At 40.0% G+C, this 23,367-nt stretch overlaps 1 protein-coding gene across 2 annotated transcripts in view; it reads left to right on the top strand.

Annotated features, from left to right (window-relative positions):
• The window catches only part of LOC110582716 (LIM domain containing preferred translocation partner in lipoma), a 424,119-nt gene that overhangs the window by 29,599 nt on the left and 371,153 nt on the right, over window positions 1–23,367 (top strand). The window lies entirely within an intron of this gene.

Here is a 23,367-nt window from a genome sequence, read left to right as displayed (position 1 = left end):
ACAAACCAGCAAGTAAAAATTATGCTACCGTTTCCCCTCAGTGTCAATTCATGGTGTCGTTAAAATCTCCGAATTTTTCGAGATACTTACTGCTGACACTGATTTGACCGGAGGTTATGTGAATCAGTGTCCTCATTGAGTAATATGGCATGATCTGTGAGGTTTGACTCAAGTCCTTGGTCCTTTGTCCTTTGTTTATTCTGGTGTGGGCAGAGGAATCAGGCAGCAAGGCTTTGACATCCTCTTACCTACCTCTCCCATCTTCTGCTGGCAGAGAAAATGTTGTGTAAAGAAGGGCAACAGGATGACTGAAAATTGCTGGGATATAAAAAAATTGTAGCATAATGAGAAATCCTAGTATATGTGCATGTTTATATATATTTTCAGATATATGTGAATATATGTGTATATGTTTGTCTATATCAGACTTTGGAGTTGACATCTTTTTTTTAGGTACAAACAATATGTACTTTTCAAATGTGTTTATAGCCTGTTGTCATTCAGTCCTTATACATTGACCCTGTTTGGTTGTCACAGCAGAGATTCGTCTCCATTTTATTGGTGGGGATGTTCAGAGTTAATGACTAGCATGTTCTAGAGCAAGGATGGAACCCAGATTTTCAAAGTTGTAAGGCAGCGATCTTTTACTACGATCTGTACCTGTATTTGTGATTTGTGATTTATATCTATATCTCAGAAGATAATTTAGAAGCATGGATATAGATTCAAGTTGAACCTTGACTTCTTTTGTAATGTTGTTTAAGTTTTTTAAATTTATTTTTTATTATTATGTTAATCACCATACATTACATCATTAGTTTTTGATATAGTGTTCCATGATTCATTTTGTTTAAGTTTTTTTTTTTTTTTTAAGATTTTTTTTTTTTTAAAGATTTTATTTATTTATTTGACAGAGAGAGAGATAGCTAGAGCAGGAACACAAGCAGAGGGAGTGGGAGAGGGAGAGGCAGGCTTCCTGCCGAGCAGGGAGCCCGATGTGGGACTCGATCCCAGGACCCCAGGATCATGACCTGAGCCGAAGGCAGACGCTTAACGACTGAGCCACCCAGGCGCCCTTGTTTAAGTTTTTAATAGAAATAAAACTACAGCAAAGCTGCATTTGGCATCATTTGGGGCCCTTCCTATATCTTCTTCATATTGTGGTCGCCTTTGTCTGTGTTCTGATAACTGGCCCATGGCAGGTGCAGTATCAGAGTTGACTGAATGCTCCCCAATCCTCCCAGACCTATCCATTGCGGCATGGAGCATGCTTTGTAACTGCGTATATGTACAATTGTTTGATCAGTGCCTTCCTCCCAGACTCGACCATAAACTTCATAGGGGCACCATGGTATCTTAGGGTCTGAGCACAATGGGTGGCGGGCAATAGGTGCTTCGTAAGTTGCTGTTTGATGAATGAATGAATGAATGAATGATTAAATGAGACGCCTAGACTTAAAAGTCCAGAATGTCAGTGCTAGAAGGAGCTTTCTAAGTTCTTGAAGTTCAATCTAATGAAATACTACTCAAAACCTCCTCTGTTCAACCACTGACAGAGATGCCTTGGAGTTTATAGAGACAAACAAAACATGGTTTCCATGCTCAGAAACTAATGATTTAATGGGGGGCATTTAAAATATGTGAAATGAATTGTAACAGAGTTCTAGGCAAAGCCTGTTGGGAATGGTAGAGAGAGAGAAGATACTGCTTCTGATCAGGGACATCAGGCAAGGTTTCCTGGAAATGCATTTCAACTGGGTCTTGGAAAGGAGACTTGCCATGAATGGGAACAGTGTTAGGAAAGAACAGTGTATTTAGTGAATGGGTCATGGGGTTGAGTCACTGGGTCTAATGGAGGGCCTGGGGGCGCCATGAGCCTGACGTTGGGCCTCAGCGTGACTATGCAAAGTGAAATGTGCTCAGTACCCTTTCTCCTTTTCCACCCATACTTATGTTTCTTTAACTCCTCTTTCAACTATCCATGACTCTATTCTCCCTTACTCTTCCCCCACCCCATCAACCCTCCCCACCTTTTTTGGCAAAATCTGATACTTAGATAGTGAATAGTTTGTTGCACAAACTGTCACTGTTCATAAATTAATGTGACAGATGGGTGGTCTGGGGAACAAGACACTTTCTGTAATCTGTAGCATGAGGCTGAGTGAGGTGCTTCCCGAAGTAGGTTTCTTTTGCTATTTTTGCTCAGATTGTGATGTGGCCATGGCTTCAGTTCATACTTTCACTGTGGGGAGTTTCTAACCTTGAGAATCAAGCTCCGGGTATGCATTTTTTATATAACCCCTTTTTTATGGAAACTGCTCTGCCAAGACAGTGATTTCTGCTGTCGTCTGCCAGGCTGAGGTGTTCAGTCAGTCCTGAGCATGCGGGCCGGCTGTGCGGAGCTGTCTTTGGCTCCCGGGGCCTCCTTGCTTTAGGAACACACCGCACGAGTGTATGTGTCTCTTTGTAAAACCGTTTTTTGGAGATGACAAAAAACACTCTAAGGAATACAAGCTTTGCTTCTGTTTCAAAGGTAGGGTAGAGGCAGATGGACCAGTCACTGAAGGTAGAGGCAGATGGACCAGTCACTGAAGGCATGCTTGTGATCACTCCTCTCCACACTTGATTTTCACTACTTGAACTTCATTTTCCATGCTTTTATGACCGATACACCTACACACAAAGGAAAGCATAATACTTGCTCAAAGTGCAAGAAGCCATTTCCATCCTTGAACTCCACGTAATGGTTCATTTATTTGCCATTAGTCTAACAACATAAGTGGCACTCCCTGTTTGTTACTGAAAATAATGAAAGCCAAGCAAAAGAGCAGAAGGCAAGTTCTTGCCTATAGGAGCCGCAGTTGAGTGTGGCATTGGCTAGTGATAAAGTACTGGCCTGCTCTTGGGGCCTGGCCTCCTCACTTACAGGCTCTGTGACATGGGGTAGGTCACCTAGCCTACTCACTAAATGGGGATAAACAGAATTGGCCTGCACTGACTTCTACTTCAAATGGCAATTGTGTGCAAAAGTGAATTGTAAATTGTACGTGCTGAACAAATATGAAGGGCTGTTATTATTTCACCCCCTGGCTAAGGAGAAATTGGTAGCATGAATCTTACGTACCTTTCTTTGCTATTTTGATTCAGCAGCACTAAGAGCTTCGGCACTTCTTTTGCTGACATTCCTAATTAGCAATGCCGAATCTCAGCATTGTATCAATCCTCCCCAAGCCTTAAGATGGAAACAGGTGTTCCTGTTATAGCTCTACCATGTGCATGACAGGAAAGAATCGTGTTGCCATCGGAACCTTAATTTATCAATCTTACTGACTTAAATTTTAAATTTGCAAGCTTAAGATGATTCATTATCAACGTATTTTTCATGCCTTAGCTTTTCTCCAGGGAACAAAAGGAAATGGCTCACACCAGCACTTCTGATAAGCTCTCATTCAGCAGAGGATGGTGTGCCCTTAATTTTGTCAGCATGTGTATAAAGAATGTACTTTAAGTAGAGATTCTTTACTCTGCAAATGCAGTGCATAATTTTCAAATATGCCTTTAAATCGGCCTCAAACCTCTTCTGAATCTGGGTTTTTTTCTCCCTTCATTAAAATGTTCCAACCTGGAAATTTCATCTTTGGAAACTCAGACACTTTTTACGTCTTGTGAAGAGAACAACCAAATGATTTCCATTCTTTAAAAACTACAAGGATGACATATTTTCGGCCTGTACTGCATTGATATGGTTGAGCTGTATTTTTCTTCTAATGATACAGATAATCTGTGTGTGTCTACGTGTGTTTGTTTTTTTATCTATGCATTTATATTTTGAAAAGATAAGAGGTATAGAGGTAAATTTTGAGAAATTAAAACAGTTATGGACAAAATCGTCTTACCACTTTAGCAATGCATCTCAATTCTAACCTTGAAACGAAAAGGTTGTATCTGCTTCTTTGATTATATACTAACTAAGAAAACAAATCTGTTATACCTGAGCTAGATTGTTCTCAGGATTTTGTGGAAGAAAAGATAACAAGCATAAATTCATCATAGAAAAGAAGAAAGACTAATCTATTCATTTGTTCATTCATTCATTTAGCCAAGCAATGTTTGAGAACCCATCAGGTGCCAGATACTGTTTTAGATCCGAGAGTAAGCTGTGACCAAAGTCCTTACCTTCCTGGGTTTTACTTTGTAAAAAGGAGGAGGATCAGCCTTGAAATATCTAAGGGCTCAAAGTGGAGAAAATCACACATGCACGCAAAGACACACACAGACTGGGGTTAGAGGATGAAGAATTCCCTGGTCGATTGTGATATAGAATCGGTGTCATGATTTGCCATCAGTTCCATCATCCTTAAAGGCCTCTTTTCTTATCATGAATTATTTCATTTGCTCCTTTCGTGTCCCATCTGGTGGGGAGTAGGAGTTGTCTGTCCTTTTTGCCCCTAATTCTTTTATTTTTTGGTAAACACAACTTTCTCATTCTTGGCTCGAAGGCAGTGACCTTGCACGTGTGTTTTGTGCTTAATAATCTCAAGAGAGTCCTGTCCACAATACTTACCTTAAAAAGGCTTGTGGGATACCACTGAAATGACTAGAAACAGCTCTCTTTAGTAAGCACGCTGGGATTGTCTCATCATTTGAAGGGAGCCTGCAGGTTTGGCTTCCTTTTGCCACTCAAATCTCCCATGGCCTTTACAGACCAGTGAAAGTAGCAGGTGGCCTTTAGCTTTTAGTTTTTGTGAAATTTGTCTCTTTCTGACACTCTCTAGTGGGCTGTCGGGGTCAGCCCTTCATGAAATGGCCCACAGATCATTTCAGCTCTTTCTTTGTAAAAGCTTCTTTGTAACTTGTTGGTTACTGGGGATGCCATTTAACTTCTCTGTCTTCAGCTCCTGAAGGGACTGCTTTGACAGTGTCCTCTGGAAGCTTTTGTGGGTTTTTTCTTTTGTTTTTGTTGTTCCTTGTTATTTTCATTTATTCTTTAATAATCAGAACCCATCCAACCTGTCAAACTCAGTTTCCCCAAGTTTTCTTAATTTTGCATTCACTGGCTGATTGCGTTACTGTGCTTATTACTCCAAACCATGTCTGCCTCTCTTCGGTGCATCACACTCCTTACCAGCCTCCAAGGTCTGGCTCACCTTCTCCCTTTTTCAAAGACCCTTTGCTTGTTAATGAATTCCCCACATGGCAGCCAGGTAGAGCTGTCCAGAGTAGGATTGTGCAGTTTTTCTTGCTCTTTTTACCTTTCCTCCAGGTCTTGGTTAGCCCTAATTCTTATTTCTCAGCTTTCCAGAACTGACATGCTTACTGTAGAACTGCTGTTTTCATAGTTGTTTTCTAAACTGCAGATGCTGGTGGCCACCGGACTATGGCAAGAGGAGATGGTGTCTCTCCTTCAACTGGTGGCATTACAGAGGATTCTGGAAATGTGAAAGTGTGGAAGCTTCAGGAAGCCTGAAGTGGGGGTTATGGCCTGAACGGTCTCACTCTTTCATTCTTTGGGGTAGAGAATCTTAGAAAGTCTTGACACAAACCTCAAGGATCACCTGGGCCATTGACCCTGTTTGTACCTTAAAATTGGGAGCAGAGCTTTTATAAAATACAAATGCAGCATTCCCTGCTTCAGAGACTCTGACTTAATTGTCCCACAGTGGGTCTGTACATTGATGCTTTATAGAAGTTTTCCATATGATTCAGGTTTGAGCACCACTGTGTTACTCTCACCACCTGATTTTTTTTTTTTTTTAATTTTATTATGTTATGTTAGTCACCATACAATACATCATTAGTTTTTGATGTGGTGATCCACGATCCATTGTTTTCGTATAAAACCCAGTGCTCCATGCAGTACGTGCCCTCCTTAATACCCATCACCGGGCTATCCAATCTCCCCTCCCCCCTCCCCTCTAAAACCCTGTTTGTTTCTCAGAGTCCACCACCTGATTTTATTGGGAGAAGATAAGGTCTGAAGCAAAAGTGACTTGTGCAGACTTTCGTAGTTGCAGGGCTGTCGAGTAGGGAACATGTATCTCCTGATTTCGAGTCAGCACTGTGTCCACTACCGTTGCTACCATTTATTCGCATTTTGTGTGTCAGATTGTCTGCTGTGGTCTTGGGTGGTGGTGAGGGGGGGTGAGAATTCCAGAACCTGAACTATGCAGGAGAGTAACTGGAAATTGTTCAGTGCTTACATGATTGAACCTAGAATAGGTTGAGCTTGTAGGCTGTTGACTCAAGAAAGAAGGGGGATCTGGATAACTGGGTGTATTTGGATTCCCAAAGAGAGGGTCATAGGATTTAGCTTTAGGGCTTGATACTTCAAAATGTGATTGTATTCATAACAGATATTTGTGGTGTGTTGTAAAAGTATCATATTTATTGGCAAATGTCTTGGGTTCAGGTTACAATTCTGTCCTTATGAGTTCTGGGAACTTGGACAAACTGGCCCATTTTGAGCTTTGTTTTCCTTTGTTTTTATAATGTACATAATGCCCCCATTTCCCTGAGTTTTAGGAAGTTTACTGGAGATGACATATGTCAAAGTTGCCACGTGACAGATACTCAGCGCTGATTTTGAAGTCAGGCAAGTCTGTCTAACATTTGTGGCAGCGAATGAGATGGTACTAAGTATGTGGCCAAATCAGAAGGGTGATTTCTGACAACTTTGCCTAGGACAGTCAGTAGGACTGAAGTGGCAAACTATAGCTGAGTCCCAGCTCATGAAACTTGCATGGTGTGTGGTACCAGAGGTAGGAAACAGTCCAGACTGTAAGGCAAGTGCTAGTCCTCTCCCCCACATTTGTATCACAAGTGTATCCTGCACTATTTCTTAGTGCGCTAGAGGCTTTTTATGTTCAGAAAGATCTTAGTGAATCCTAGCATCATGCATTCCTGAAAAACCTGGGACATTAACTAGTTCAGCCTCCCATCCAGAACTTGCATCCTGGATAAATGGTTGCATAGACTCTGCTTGCACATCCAAAGTCATGCGACTCTTACTCTTGGGAGCCTATTTATTTGTTGGGTAAACCATGTAGTTGAAACACATTTCTTATATTGGAGTCTGCCTTCTTAAATCTTTGTTTGTTTGTTTCAAGTAGGCTCCATACCCGGCATGGAGCCCAACACAGGGCTTGAACTCAGGACCCTGAGATTAAGACCTGAGCTGAGATCAAGAGTCAGATGCTTAACTGACTGAGCCACCTGGGCGCCCCACCTTCTTAAATCTTTTTTCTGAGTTAATGCAGAGAAAGTCTGATCTTCTTTTCCTTCTGAGGACCTTCCTTAGTTAAATAGTATAATGTAACAGGAAACACAGACCAACTCACACTAGCCAAGTAAAGGTGGTTTGCTGTATGTTAGTAAATCCAAGAGAGGTTGGAAGCCATGAAGGTGGGAACCACAGTAGCTCCAGGCCTCTAAGAACCAAGAGTTTTAAGATTTTCACACCACTGAATTTCCTTTGAACATCTCTGCCCTTTCCTCCTTATGGACATCACATGCTTTAGACTGAATTAACAGTATGGCTCCAAGGATGGTCAAGTTTCATTATTGGTCTTTGCAGAGCATCTCATTTTCTTTTTATGTTTCTTCCATTTTTTCCTTTGCTTCATCCTTCATCTTCATTCCAATTTCCCTTCTACCTCATAGGTTGTTGCTCTTGTGTTTGGAATAGTCCTTATATATGTATGAATCTTTAGAAATATATAGTATTTTAATTTACATAAATTTACATAATAATGCCCAACACTTGCCATCTGCTTCCCACATGGTAAGCTGTCTTCCAGGTCCTTTAAATGTATTAACTCCAGTGATTGTCACAACAAACTCTTTGAGGCAGGGACTATTACCTTACCTGGTTTACAGATTAGAAAAGTAAGCACAGGGAAAGTAACTTTCCAAAGGTTACATTGCTGTTGAGTTAGTAGCTGAGGCAGGATTCAAACCCAAACAATCTGACTTGGCACATCTCACTCTTGTTTACTTAGCTCTTGTGTCTGTAGATTATGGTACTGCGCTACGGACCTGGACCTATTTCTTATCTTTTTTTGCTGTTATTATGGCCCAGCATAGTCTTTCTTTGGTCCCCAAATTAAGCAATAATTGTATTATGAACTATCTAATACATAGATAACATTTGTTGAGGGTTCAGGTTCTATCAGACACTCTTTGTATGGGTTAGATTATTTACTTTGAATGGCTCTAAGATGTTGGTATTATTATTATTATTTTTTTTTACAGGTGAGAAAAGATTGTATGCATTTCAAAACTGGTCAAGCATGTATGAGATATATTGAGTCGTATACATAAATAATGCTCATTGAGCATATAATGATTAGGACTCCTACAGCATCTCTGATACTCTGCCCACAGAGTGTGCTAATGGGTTTTAGCAGTTATATTAATTTACATTTGTCAATATGATCAGCATAGTCTTTTAAAGATCTAGAAATTTACTGTTTCTGACACTGCAGAGTATTCCAAATCTGTATCCATTGCATTCCATGGATCTGTTGCCCTGCTCATACACCTTAAAGCTACCTCCAACTCCCCCCTCCCACAAACCTGGTTATGATGAACATCTTTATACAAGTGTTCTTAAGGATTGGCAAAAGTTTGCTCAGAGTTTGTAGCTGGGAGTAGGGTGCTTGGTCATAGTACATTTTCAGACTCAATTTCATTAGGTTTTGCCAATTTTTTTTTTTCCATAATGTCTGCACCAGGGTCCATTTCCCCCAGGAAAACATTAGGATTCTCGTTTTCTCCATATAGTTTCCAACACATGGTACGTCATGTACCTTTATATTTTTGTTAATGTGATGGATATAGGTGGTAGCTCCCAGTTTCTGCTTCTGTTCCATACATGGTAAGCTGACTCAGTCTCTCAAAATTACTGGGGAGCAAAGGGATTTGTTTTATAATGGTGAAGTGCCCATTTCTGGTCCAATAGATCTCTAAGACTGTGGTCATAGTAGGCATATTGTCTACTCATCAGGGTTTGTGGGTGGGAACAGATTCTCTGAAAAAGTGGTGTTGTCCTTGTAGGCTGTTCTACTGAGTTACTGACGAGTCCTTCTTTCATTCCTTCCTCTTTTCAATATTGATTGAGTGACAACCATATCTTAGGAGCTTTTCTAAGCTCCTAAGCTGAGGGACACAGTTGTGAGCAAAATAGACATGGCCTTTGGTTTTTTGGAACCTCTAATCTAGTTGGGGGGTAGCCGTTAATTAAGTACTCATGGAAACATGGAACCATGGCAAGTGCTATTCATGAGAAGTAGAGGCAGCAGGGGCATATAATAGACATAGCTGATCTATTTTTGCTTATTTGATACAGTTATATAGGGATGCTGCAGGTCAGGGAAGTTAGAGGATATGGTGAAGTGGTGGGGAAGAATATTCAGACAGAATAATCTAAAGGGACTCAGAGGAAAGAGGCAATCTGATGTCCTCAAGGAATGGAAAGGCTAGGATTATTTGGAGGGCTTTTAATTCATTTATTTAACACATTTTTATTGAGTGTTTGCTATGGTCCAGAATAGCGTAGGGGGTGAGTGGGACGGAGCTAGAAAGGTGGGCACAGGGCTCTATCATGCACTCATCTGCCTTGGGTTTTCTCGAATTCGAGCAGCCTGTGTTCTAATGTTTTGTTTGATTGTTTTCTTTGTTTTTATTTTTAATAATCTGGTTTCAGATCTCTCTTAACCTTTTTTTACTTTTACCAGAAGGTGGTACAGTTTGTCTCAGACCCTCTACAACAGAGGCCTGCAGAGCTAGGAGTAAGATCTTAAGTCTTACTCTCCAGAAGAGATGTATTCTTGACATTAGTTAAGTTTCCTTGCTGTTAGCAGCAAACATCACTCCTTATTTTTCTTCTTTTGCCATTAACCCAGCAGTATATTGTGTGGTCTTCAAGGGCACATGGTCTGTTTATGTGCAATGGCTGTAAATATAGTTAGCCTTTGGGATCTGAGCTTGTTGTTTGTGGCTTGATCTCCACACATCTTGTTTCTTCCTTTCCCCAGAAGGACCACACTTGCTACATGACAAGGTCAGGCTATTGTCTGCTCAATCAGGATTGTCAGGCAAAATGCTTAAAAGCTGTTTGAGCTTATTTTTCTTTTGTCCACTGATGATGAAATCTCTCTCTTTTTTTTTTTTTACTTGACATGTGATGAGAAAGAAAAACAACAAATAAGAAAAGGACCTTGGACAATTTCCACCCACTTTTGATTTCCCGATCTTATAACATAACCTTTTGTATCTTCTACTTTTGCCCCCTACCCTCAAAGTCTGTAAGGAGAAAATGGTTGCTGTTGAAGGGAGATGTTTTAGTGGCCCTTGCTTTGTTTTCTGAGGGGTGAAGTGGACATAACACTCACCCATGATGCAAATGGTGCATATTATGGGCTGTGGTTTTGCCTTGTCTTATCTATTTGATGGAGTTAGTTTGCATCCTGTGAAGAACCCCCTATTTTGTCACATCTTAACGCATATTTTATTATTTCCTACGTCTCTTTTCTTCAAGTAGTCCCCCATGCCTGAGTCCTTTCTTGATTATAGGTCTTTAGCTAGACCCGAAATCTCACCCCTTAATTCACCCCAGACGTTAAGTCAGCTCACGTAGCCGTACATGAGCATGGCTCCCATTTGTATGTAGTGGCCTATGGGAAGGAGATTGCGGTTGGCTATTTAAGATTCCTCCTTAGGTGGACCACCCCTTTTGGATTCTCTGGTTTCCTCTCTTTTAAATCTGCTCCTCCATAGGCGTCTGTTTCTGATCTGCATAAGCACATTATTTTCTCCTTGACTCTTCCTTCTTTCTCAAGTATTGAGATCCACCTGTTCTTTGTCCCCATCATTTCTGCCCTTCCATGGTATCACTCCACTCCATTTTTCGGCAGATGCTTTGTTTAGACCCTTAATGATCTCTGGAACTCCTTATCTCCAGGTCCTGGGCATCCATTCATTCTGCACCTTGTACTCCGTTTCTTCTACAATATCGACCTGATCCCATTAATGGCCTATTGCAACCTTTACAGTAGCCACAGTCCCTGTGGGAGTAAGTTCCAGTCCAGCCAGGAATCTGTGATCCCTTGCTGATTGAATTTGCTTGTTTAGCCTCAGCAGCAGTGGCTTCCCATTATGCCCTTTGCCCTGGCCATGTCTGAAAACATACCATGTTTTCCTTCCTGTGTCTTCACCCAAATGGTTCTCTCTGTCTAGAATACACTTTTCAGTGTTTCTACTTCCACATATCTGTTCTACAGTCTTTATCAAAATAGTACCTTCTCTGTGAAGGCTCCTCTGTTTCCTTAGCTGAAAGTTATTTTGATTTCCTCTGAGTTTGTTACATATGGGGACTTCTATTTCTTAGCATTCTACAGATGAGGAGACTGGACTCAGTCTCAGTAACTCCAACTCAAAAATGCAGCAGGTGGAACTGTGGAGGTTCTAAGTAATGTTTTAACTAAAAATGCCATGTTTGTGCCACCGAACCACATTCTTTCCATTTCATATCATTCATATAATTCTACCTTATACAGTACAGTAGAGGGCAGGGTACTGGAATAATGTCTGCCTTTTATTGAGTGTTTAGTATATTCCAGATACTGTTTTACATACTATATATTTATTTAATTAATAATCATAAAATTATTTAAAGCAAGTGATCTTACGATCCCCACTGCCCATCTGAGGAAGTGAGGCACGGAAAAGTTGAGTAACTTGTCCAGGGTTATGCAGCCAGCATGTGGCAGCCAGAATACTGACCCAGTCTGGCTCCATGGCCTGTGCTCTTTAACTGCCCTGTGACACTGTGGATAAGCAGGAGCTCAAAATAGAAGCCTTAAGCCACTGACATTTTCAGTTAATAATATTTGACAATTCTTGGCTATAATATTTCTCAGTAACTTTTCTCAACGGAAAACCAATGGGTCTCTTTGACGTGTTTCGAAACCTTAGGATTTTCAAAGGTTCCTCTGTTGTGGACACTTGAAATTTGTAATTGGAGATAAACTAATTGCTAACACTTTCCTACCTGGAAATAATTCAGCTCTAATGTATTTGTGTTCTTCGAAAACAACTCCAGTTTTAGGCATTATACATAAGCATGAGCTAACTACTTATGTTGATGGAAACACAACTTCTCTTAGTACTGAGAATTTGGAGAAGTATCCTTTATACAAGTGAGATGACACAAATTGTTAATGCCCTGTCTTTACATTTGTCTTTACAAGAGCTGAGCAAGAAGAGAATCGTGGTTCTTGGGACAGACAGAGTGGAAGAGAGTTTAATGGGTAACATAGGTGCTACTTCATCAACTTGCATGGTTTCAGGGCAGTTTATATAGACTCCGTTCTTAGTTGAGAGCCTGATGAAATCTCAACGCCATCATTAGTAATAACATTTGGAGACTAGCAAAGTGCTACCATGATAAGCACTGACACGGAAAGAGAAAGGAGGTATTGACCTGATCTTCTTGGCCTTCCATTTTGAAAAAGATTCTTCAGTGCTTCACGTGAACTGGAATCTGTACACAACTCAGGAAAATGTGATTTTCTTGAAGTTGAAGACTAGGTTTTTACATTTCTGATAATAAAGCTCAGTTAATGTTTAGAATGAACGAAACAGTGAGAGGAAAAGGTCTCAAATCCTTGGTTTTCTTGATTGGTGACATAATTGATATCACTTATGAAATTTAAGTCAGTGGAATTTGATCACTCACCTGCTCTATGTAAGACATAGGCCATGGTTGAAAACAATAGATCTGTATACTTGATTTAAAAATGAGGCTGAAGTAAACTCTGTCATTATATACAGACTGGAGAAGAAGAGGGCCAGTGTTGGTGAATCTGTTAGAACAAAAAAATGAATGTGACCTGCTCTGTATATGGTAAAACCAGCTCTCAGTACTCAACCTGTAAAGAGGATATTACTTTTGTCCAGAATTTTACAAGGATCTTTTTATTAAGGGGGCAAAGAGAACTACAGTTGCCTAATATGGTTGTGAAAAAGTAAATCTGTTTTTTTTTGGCTGGCTCGTTCATTCATTCATTCAGCATTTATTGGCACTATAAGAAACCCTGTACCATGTGCTACAGAGAGGGTTACCAAGTGGGTCACCACCAACATTAGGTCCTGCATCAGATTAGGAGGTTGTGATATGACCAATGACAATAAACACATGTAGTAAGTATTGTTTGGAAAACTTGTTTGAGTTTTGCATGCTTGCTGTGTGTGTGTGTGTGTGTGTGTGTGTGTGTGTGTGTGTGTCCACGTGCACATGTACTTATGTATTTGTTGGATCTCAGTGTAAAATGCATTTCTTATTCTGGATCATAGTAAAAAATATCTGCTAAATTTGCTATAGAAGGCAGATGAATTTATCACAGTTTCAATCAACAGGGAGCTCACAGGTAAGTAGGAATAGGTACAGTTATAAGGTAGAAAGTGGTAATGCTTTAAGGGACATATCTACTATGAGAATGCAGTGAAACCAAAATAGTTTGAATGAAGAAGTCAGCAAAGGTTTAATGGAAGAGCTGCCCTTTGTGCTGGACTTCAATAGTCGGTTAATGCTTAGCTGAGTTTAGTGCATGGGAGTCAGGATGGGGATTGGTGTGTGTTGATCTATTTGAAGGCATAGAATCATTCCACGATATTTCTAAGAAGTATTGCATTTCTTTTGGCTGCTAATGACAGAGCCAACCTTGGCTTTTGAGTTTAAGAAGAATGTGAGCACACCGAGCAAAGGAGTCAGGTAAGCAAATGGGGCTGGTTTGTTAGGAAATGCCTGTTGATTTATGAGAAAAGGAGCTAAGTCCAAGGAAGAAACATGCATGGAGTGGCATGATGATAGTCTAGAATTCCTTTTATGTAGAGGACAGGGCAGTCATTTAGTTCCTGAATCCTTGCAGGAAAGGCAGGAAGTAACTGTTCAGAGCTGGAGTTACTTCTTGTAGAAAATAAGTCGGAGGGGGGGCGGTTCGTATTTGCATTAACTCTTTAGAAATGGCTACCCCTTTTGGTACCCAAAGCAGAAATGGACTCAAGAATCCCAGAATTTTACATTTGGAAGAATATCATTTGAGAACCATTAGAAAGAAGCATTCAGGTTTCTCTGCAAACATTCAGAATGCACATGGCTGGTTGATTTGGAGTACTGGACTCTTCCCCAAAATTTGGTCCTGTTAAAAAATGGAGCAGGGTTCTTCAGCAGTTGCTGACGTCTTTGAGTTGAGTCTGGACAATACCATTCCTGGGAATCTAGGAGAGGAGCTGCTTCAGTAGGGTGAGAGCTTGGTGGCATGAAGATCTTTTCCTACTCTATCTACAGCCTTCCCTTCTGCACTCACCATCTTGTTGTACAGTTATATTATGTAATTTTCAAAAGTTCCTCGTACACAGAAAAATGGGCTGGAGTACCAAGACATTTGGGTGCCCATCTAATTCCAATTACATCTGATTTTTTAAAGAGAGTAAATGCCATTAACAGTGCTGAAATTTGCCTAGGTAGAATTTCCGCACTGTGAGTGAAATGCTAGCTCTTTGAAGGATGCGTCTAAGCGCAGAACTGCACCTGTGTCTGGAATCCCATTGTCGAGGGGCTGGTGCTCTCAACACTTGCATTCGTCGGGGAGTGGGGGGTGATTTGAGAATTCAAATCTGGGAGTGTTCTCCTTACCATTTGAGGTCATTGGCTTGGTGCTATACGGATGATAACGGTGTTATTGATAGTAATGTGCAGCACACTGGTATTAAACTAGGAGCTGCTCTGTGGAGCGGTAGATACTGTATTTTTAGTTCATTTCTTTAGGCAAATGCAAATATTGTGATTGTGCAGTTACCTCGGGCGTTCACAAGTTGGATTTCCAGTGCAAACAGTTTCCAGTAAATATGAACCAAGTGGTATTATTAGTTTTGCATCCACTAGGCGCCTTTTTAAGCTTCTGAAGAGATAATTGAAGGAGAACTCAGATATTCGGTAAGTTGTGTATGTGTATAAAAGATTCAGCAGGGATTTAAGGCACTTCCAACCCACATGAAACATTAAACATACTGGCTGAAACTGGCCTGAAGATGGGCTTTTTCTTGATCCTGAGGAGTTGTCTTTTTTATTTTATAAAACAAGATGAGGGCAGTGCATTACCCTAAGAAATGAGATGAACACAGGTAAGCCACATTACCTTTTTCACCTTAGGATGGTGGGGGTTACTGTCATGACTTTTAAAAATATATACTTCTCATTTGTCAAGCATTTCAGCATGGAAAAGTTCAAACGTATACAAAAGTAACGAGAAAGCTGTTACGGGCCTGCCTGCATAAATATGTTATCCGGCTTTGGCACTGATTTGTGTTAAGTCAGTCTTGTTCCATCTATATACCTATTTCTTTTCTTCACCCAAGACTATTTTGAAGCTAAGCCCAGATATCATATCATTTAATTGCTATTGTAAATTTTAATCTTTATTAGGTGTGTCTACAAGATTTCTAAATGATGAAGAACATGTTAGGAGGCCTCTTTTGAAAGGTATTTATTGATCTTGTGGCTTTTGCATGAGTATAGGAGTGGCAACTCTTTTATGGAGGAGGAGATTAGAAAATGAAGTCTTTTGTTTTGCCTGTTTCTCTATGTTCTGTATGTAGTCTTAGCTTTGGGGACACCATGTGGGAATGTTATTTGATAAGGGTTTGAATGTTCAGTGACATATTTGGTTGAGAGAGATACCAGGTTGGTCTGATTTTGTTGTCATTATTTATTTAGATAAACTAGATGAACATTAGCCATCCTTTTTTTTTTTTTTTTTCTTTTTTTACCTTATTTTTTTTTTCAGTAATCTCTACGCTCAGCCACGGGCTGTAACTCATGACCCCATGATCAAGTGTCGGATGCTCTACTGACTGGGCCAGCCAGGTGCCCCAAACATTAGCTATCCTTTTGCATGGAAGCCCTAACAGTATATTGAGAATTATCTATTTATAGCCAGGTTGTGGTCTTAATTTTAAAAGTACTGTAAGTATAAGTAAAGATACTGAAAGTAGCCAGGTTGAGCAAACCCTAATCCTTTACTGCAGCGATTCCTCTTACTCCCTTACCCCAGGAAGTGGGTCTTGGTGTACCAAGCAGAGTACGACATCTCATCTTTGACTAGATTACCTAGAAAACAGAGCCCAGGGCAAGAGCATATGTTGCTGGATTGGAAGGAGCAGGCCCAGGGAAGCGGGACAAAAGGAGCGAGGCCTGGAAGGAGGGAGAATGGATACAGAAGGGAACATTACCAGGCTGTCCTGCACGTGCTCACTAACAAGTGCAACTGATTGCTTGGTTTCACAGCACGTGTTCACAAAAGCCTCCACCCTAGTGAGTCTCAGAATGATTCATTAACAGGAGGAAGGGGTTAAAAGGTCTGCACAGGTTCCTCATTCCCATTGCTCCAAGTGTGTTACCTGTTCAGCATTGACTTCCCGAGGAAACCTCTTTTATCAGCTTTATTTTCCAAAATGGCACTCTTGAGTATGCTTTGACTATTTTAAAATAAAAACCACGGAAAAGAAAATTCCGGGACTTCATTTCCATGGTGCCTTGCTAATCTAATGTGGCTCAGGGGAAAGACGGAGTTTCCTAATGTTCCACACCAAACCTAGCTCTGAACTTTAATATCTGATTATTATCATTGGAATCAGATTAAAAACATACTTATTTTCCTCTAAGTAACATATATTGATTGTTCTTTGGGATCCTTTGTTTTGAGATCAAGAGGATGCCCCAGTCATATCCATGCAACCAGTATTTTAACATGGGAAATTTAGGTTTTCAGTTTTTTTGCTCTTTTTTTCCACTGTTTCCAGTTTTATTAAAGTCTTTGGATGTGTAGCATCCCCTTCCCCTCCGCCCCTTTTCTCTACCTTTATTGTTCCACCCAGTATTTCAGATTGATTTTCATATGTGGGATTATTAGAATAAGTGGTATGATGCATTTTTAATGCTCTGGATTCATTTTAGCAAAATTTTATCCTAAAGTTACCAAATTATACTTCCATTAGTAATGCATGATAGTGCCGATTTAACCATATGCTGATAATTCTTTTAAAATATATTGTCTTTATGAGAACATTATTTTCTTTCTTTGTTTTTGAATTATTAATAGTAACTTTTTTTCACACATTTGTAAACCAATTATACATTTGGCACATAGGGTCAGTCACTGTGTTAAATTCTCTCTACATGTTATCTCTTTTGTTTTTATTTTTATTTATTTTTTTAAATTTATTTGGTACAGAGAGGGAGAGAGCGCACAAGTGGGGAGGAGGGTTAGAGAGAGAGGGAGAAGCAGACTCTCTGCTGATCAGGTAGCCCAATGCGGGGCTCAATCCCAGGACCTTGAGATCATGACCTAAGCCGACACTTAACCTACTGAGCCACCCAGGCACTCCCATGTTATCTCTTTTTTAAACTAACTTTCAAGATAGATATATTATGGTTATGATTACAACTGTTGTTACTATTGTCAGTGTTAATATTCTCAATTCTCAGCTAGGGAAACTAAGAAACAGAGAGACTGAGTGATACATACAATGTAATGAAGCTAATTTGTGGCATGTTTGTGGTTTACTCTCTATACTCTTCAGCAGGACACTCTGCTGCCTCTCATGTACGTCCATTTGATCAAATTGGTTTAAAGAAATCATTTGTATATTGTTGTGTTCGCATGGTTAGCCAATTACTATGAGCTTTATATGTAAGTGTTTTATTTCAATTTTGTTGTAATTTGGAACCGGGCACAGACTGGTTTCAATTCTCTTAAAAAAAATTCCGCTTTTAATCAAACTGGCCAACTTTTGGTTTAAGGCAAGTATCTAAATTAATTTTTAAATGGCTTGTGTGTTTTTCCAGTTATGGTTATTGATTAATCTTACCATTCCTCAGTAATTTTGCTTTCTCTTCTATTTAGTGTGTACGTATGCCTCTTTTGTCCAATTACTATCTGTCTATTCTTGTATAAACATGTCCCCTCTGCCAATTTCATTTGAGATTTTCTTAGCCACCTGTGTAGTATCTTTAAAAAGACAGAGGACCTGCATGAGTCCAGTTCTGGTCAACTTATTTTTACTAAATGCTCTCCTCTGTTTCCAAGGACCTGGGCAGCATGCTAGCTAGTCATGGCTATGATAGGACCTGAGTAGAAACTTCTCTAGCTGCACGATCATCTTGGCCTTCTACCTTTTGGTGAGCTGGAGAATAGGCTTTCACCAGCTTTCGTTCATTGCCTGATCTGTGCTAGGCTTTCCTGAGAAACTTTTGCATCCGTGAAGCATGCGAACTGGCTTGTGTGTGATTTGTCCCAGGATTACAGCAAGTCCGTGGCGGAGCCAGCACTGGCCTCTGGGACTTTTCTCTAGGTTGCTTTCTCCTTTGCATTATACCAGCACATGCTGAGAAAACTGTCCCCATGTGCGGTCTCTCCCTTGTGAGTGTGCTTGACACAGTATTGAATTTGCAGTTTTGAGAGAAAGAAGGGCATAGTGCTTCTTCCCAAAGAATTTTAATGAATTTAAATAAATGTGTGTTCCTCTTTCTAGCTCTCAATGGAAAATGTTTAATAAGGTTTAATTAATTAATTTTATGTCACCTTGAATCAGACAGAAAAGTTAGATTTCTTGCTTTGGTAGCAGAATTTGGGGGTGGGGCATAGGGAGTGGGTGAACCATTTTAAGTATAATATGAGTAAATCTGCCAAGTCTGATTAAGTAGCTACGAATTTGAATTTGAATCTAAATTAATTAAACTCAAATAAAACAGAAATAGTCCCTCAGTCAGCGGCCACATTTCAAGTGCTCAGTAGCCACACATGGCACAATATAGAACATTTTCAAAATTGCAGAAAGTTCTACTGTACAACGTTGGTCTACATAGTTTAACAAATGGAAGACTTGGGGAAAAGGAGCAAGCATAGAAGTGTGCTTTGTTGGTTTCTGTGTGTTTTAGTGCAAAGAGCCCTTGCCTTAAAATATTATTGGTGATTGATAAAACATTGAGATACCATGATTTCAAATGATTTCATAGACATGAATCAATAGAGTAGCAAGGTAGACAAAGTATTGACTGTAAGAATGGATCGATACTTATTATACCTATTTTATAACTGAAGGGATTAATAGGCACTCCACAGCCCAGCCCCTTAAATATCAGAGAAACAAAGGCTGAGGGTGTTTGAGTGAATTATCAGAAGTCCTTCTGTTTTTAGAAATGTGAGTCTTCTTATGTTTATACCTCTGTTGGTTTGGGATGAACTGCCTGCCATTGGGAGTCCTTCCTTTAAGGAAGTTTAAAATGGGACTCTTTGAACTCCGTACACTGGTATAATTGCAAACCCAAATTCAATGCAGAAAAAGCCTTACTAATGAAAGCAAACAAAGGAAAACAAACTAGACCCCAAGTGGATGCCCCATGATTTTTTATCTGGTTAAGAAAGTATGGAATCAGAACATGGAGTGTGATATGTTCTGGGAATTTATTGTCTTAAGGATGCCCCTGACTGAAATTTAAATAAAAATAAAACCAAGAGCATATCTCCCCATTTAATGATAGGTAGAAATGAAACCTTGTTGAATTCCATTTCTGGAGGACTCTGCTTTCATTTTCATCCATTGGTACTTAGAATCCTGTGTGTGGTTTGTGACTAAGATGACTGGGTGGGGGTTAGCATGAGAAATTCCACAATGAGTGAGTTGGAACCATTTGGTGTGGTGTGCAAGATAGCTCACATGTCCTAGTTAAGGCTGTGCGAAGTGAACTGCACCCTCCTAAGGTGGTGGCCCCAAAGATTGGGTTTAATCCTCTGGTGTGACAGCATTCACAAGTCTTTTCAAGAGCCTAAGTACCATAAAATACTCTCACAAAAGCCTTCATTCCAAAGAATGTGTGTGTCGGCTCTTGTCAAGAGCTCTTAGCAAAGAACAATGTGCCTAAAGCCATAATCTAATGAACAAACAGATAATCTAGTTCAGTTTTGTCTAGGTAATATAATGTCTCTATCAAACTATTTCCTGCATCTTGAGCTCTTTTCACAAGGAAAGGGTTCTGCGTGGGAATGTGTATATATTTTCTCTTAACAGGAGGGCATTTAGCTCCCGTGACTGGATGACTTACTTTTCTTTTCTGGGTAGCTCTAGTTGTTTGCGGTGGGAATTTTCCATCTTGGTAATTTGGTATTTTATTGTTTTTTATTGTAAAGGGTAGAAATGTGTACACCTGAATTTAAGAAATATGGTTGCCTCACCTCCATCTCAGTTAACAAGGGTCGGGTCAGAAAGTTCTCACATGTCTTGAAGCCTTTCTACCAGATCTTTATGTATCTATTAAGTCAAAGGGAATATGCTGTTTTCATGAAGAAAGTTTATGGATTCCTCTGGGGATGGGTAGGATTTGCCAGGCTTGACAGCCTAGGTGTCCCCCTTCACACCACTAGGTCAGCACCCATCTGTCCTTTGGAGAATTATGGCCTGATGGTGAGCAGAATATAGCTTATTAGGAAACTCGGAATGTAAATAGCTTCATTTTCAATGGTGCAGTGACACGGAGTTAGGGTCAGACATAGGTATTATCCACATTACAAGTTGCTTTTTGTCTAATCTTGCCTAGAGAATTATCTTAATGCCCTATTCTTGGTAAGCACCTACTTGTAGCTAAGATAACTGTCCAGTCATGGCATCAGGGGACATTTTCTGACTATAACCATTGAAGAGAAGCCTGAGTCTCTCATTGCCATTAACTGGCCCTTGTATTTTGAGTCATGGAATCATCAACTATCAGTGCTGGAAGGGCCTTTAGAGACCATTTACCAAGTTCCTTGGATTTATAAAGCCCACATCTCTTTTATAATCTTCATGCCAAGTAGTCTTCTTGCCTCTACTTGAGTATTTTGAGTTACATGGCACTCACACATTCTCAAACTATGTGATTTCTTTCTCCTTAAATGAGGTAGTTTCTCTGTTGTGTCTCAGGATCTATAAATGCAGTTACATTCTGTTGATACACTTTTGTTAATATTTCTGTGAGACTCTTCATGTTTTTTCCTAAAGAAGCATAATTTTTCTTTCTATATCATAAGAACAGTAGAGGCTCTATTTTTATGTCTTTTAGCCTTAGTTATATTTTTGTCTGAAGAGGTAAACATATTTGAAATGAAACATTTCTGTCATCTCAGGTATATGCTGTATCTATCTCCACTTCTTTGCTAAATCATAACACACATTTTTCTTAAAGTAATAGATTTTATCCATTCCCCACCCCCTTTAAGGGCATTGCCATATAGATCATCACAGAAACACGGCACGAATGTCCCTCATTCCATTTATGAGGTTCAGAAGGAACTTTCTCTGGGCCTTAGCTGTGGTCTGTGTGGGCAGGTTTCTGGTCTTTCTGAGTTTCCTTATCCACAAAGTGGGGCTGAGGAGAGTGATCCCACAGGGAGAGTATGTGGCTGGTTTTGTTGCATTCTCATTCAAACTTGCTTCTCAAAATTTCGAACCTAATATCTAATAGGGTTTTGTTTTCTCTTTTCTTAAATGTGACATCAAGATGCTAGTTGCAAAAATAAAAGAACAATGTGTATGAAATACAGTGGAACTATTTTTAGTAATATATATGTAAATCTAAGAATACACTAAAACATGATGAAATTTTCAGAAAATTATGGGAAATTCCAGAAAATCTGTGCCATGAAAGAGCTTTTGCTCATGTCTGCATGGTGGCTCTGTGCTGATGAATTGTCTGTTGAGGTTTACAGCACTGTGTGCACACTTCCCTTCTTCATGGCACCTTGGGGTTAGCACAATAATGGCCCCCCAAAGATGTCCACCTCCTAATCTCTGGAACCTGTGAATGTATTGGGTTATATGGCAAAGAGGAATCCAGGTTGCAGATGGAATTAAGGCTTCTAATCAACTCACTTTAAGATGGGGAAATTTTCCAAGGATCTGGGTGGGCCTTGCAAGTGGACCATGGAGACAAAAGAGGCTTTGGAGTGATGCAACATGGGAAAGAACTCAATAGCCTTTGCTGGCTTTGAAGATGGAGGGGGAAGGTCACAAGTCAAGGAATGAGGGCACTTTCTAGAAGTCGGAAAGACAAGGACATGGATTCTACTAGAGACTCCAACAAGGAATGCAAACCTGGAGTCACCTTGATTTTAACCCAGTGTTACCCATGGCAGCCTTCTGAGTTTTAGAACTGTGAAGTAATAAATTTGTCTTATTTAAACAATTGTATGTGGTAATCTGTTGCAGAAACAATAGAAAACCAATACATACAATAGTATGTCGAAATTCTCTGTTTATATGTCTGTTCTCCCCTCTAGACAAATAAATTTCTCAAGGGCAACAGTGTTCTAAAAAAAAGAAAAAATCAGCACAGTTCCACATTTAAGAAACATAAAATTTCCTGTCAAACACTAGAGAGAACTAGTATTTACTGAATGTGTATAAACCATCTGCCCCGCACTGCCTTAGTTACTGTGCTTTGCAAATTTTACTGACTCCTTAGGAACATTGTTCAGCCTTACTGAATCTCAATCTTCTCATCTGCAAAATGAGTTTAAGGACTAGATCAGGGTTGGCAAACTTTTCTGTAAGTCTGGATAGAAAATATTTTAGGTTCTGCTGGCTAAAATGTCTTTGTCTCAATTACTCGGGTCTACTAGCAGAATACAAAAACAGCCATAGATGATAAATAAATTAATGACCGTAGCTGTGTGTCAATAAAACTTTATTTACAAAACCAGGAAATGGGCTGGATCTGCCCATTTGGCTATTGTTTGCTAACCGGTAGACTGGCAGACCCTCCTCATTCCATTCTAATTCCCATCTAATCTGATGATATTGTGAGTTTATAAAGTTGTACCGTTAGGTGCCAGTTAAGCCATGAAAGTGCCAGTAGGACTTGGAGAAGTAACTCAAGTGGTGGGTTGGGTCTGTTTATAAGAAGCTGCATAATATTGCAGACTCAAGTGCCAGGAAGGGAACTGCCACCATGTCCTTGGCAAACAGATCTGGGACAAATGCTCTTAAGGATGAGACATAAGGAGATCCTTGAATGCCAAGGCTGAGCTCACTGAACTTGAAACTCAGAGAGCTGGAAGTACGGTCGGAGAAATGAAAGGGAGCCATACATGCATTGCCCTCCAGAATGATAACCCTTCTGAGGCAGCTGGCCAGATGAAGTGGGAGGAGGGAATGAGTTTTTCACTCAGCTAAATTATGTCTTTGGGCAGCCAGACCGGGTCTGCTAACATAACAAGGTGCCTGAACTTCTGCCCAGAACACGTCACCAAGCTTTGCATTTGGGACTGTCTTCCA

The sequence above is a fragment of the Neomonachus schauinslandi genome, chromosome 1 (genome assembly GCF_002201575.2).
Source record: "Neomonachus schauinslandi chromosome 1, ASM220157v2, whole genome shotgun sequence".
NCBI classification, from domain to species: Eukaryota; Metazoa; Chordata; class Mammalia; order Carnivora; family Phocidae; genus Neomonachus; species Neomonachus schauinslandi.
The sequence above is the reverse complement of the archived record's forward strand: the minus strand, read 5'-3'. Positions and strand labels throughout refer to the sequence as shown.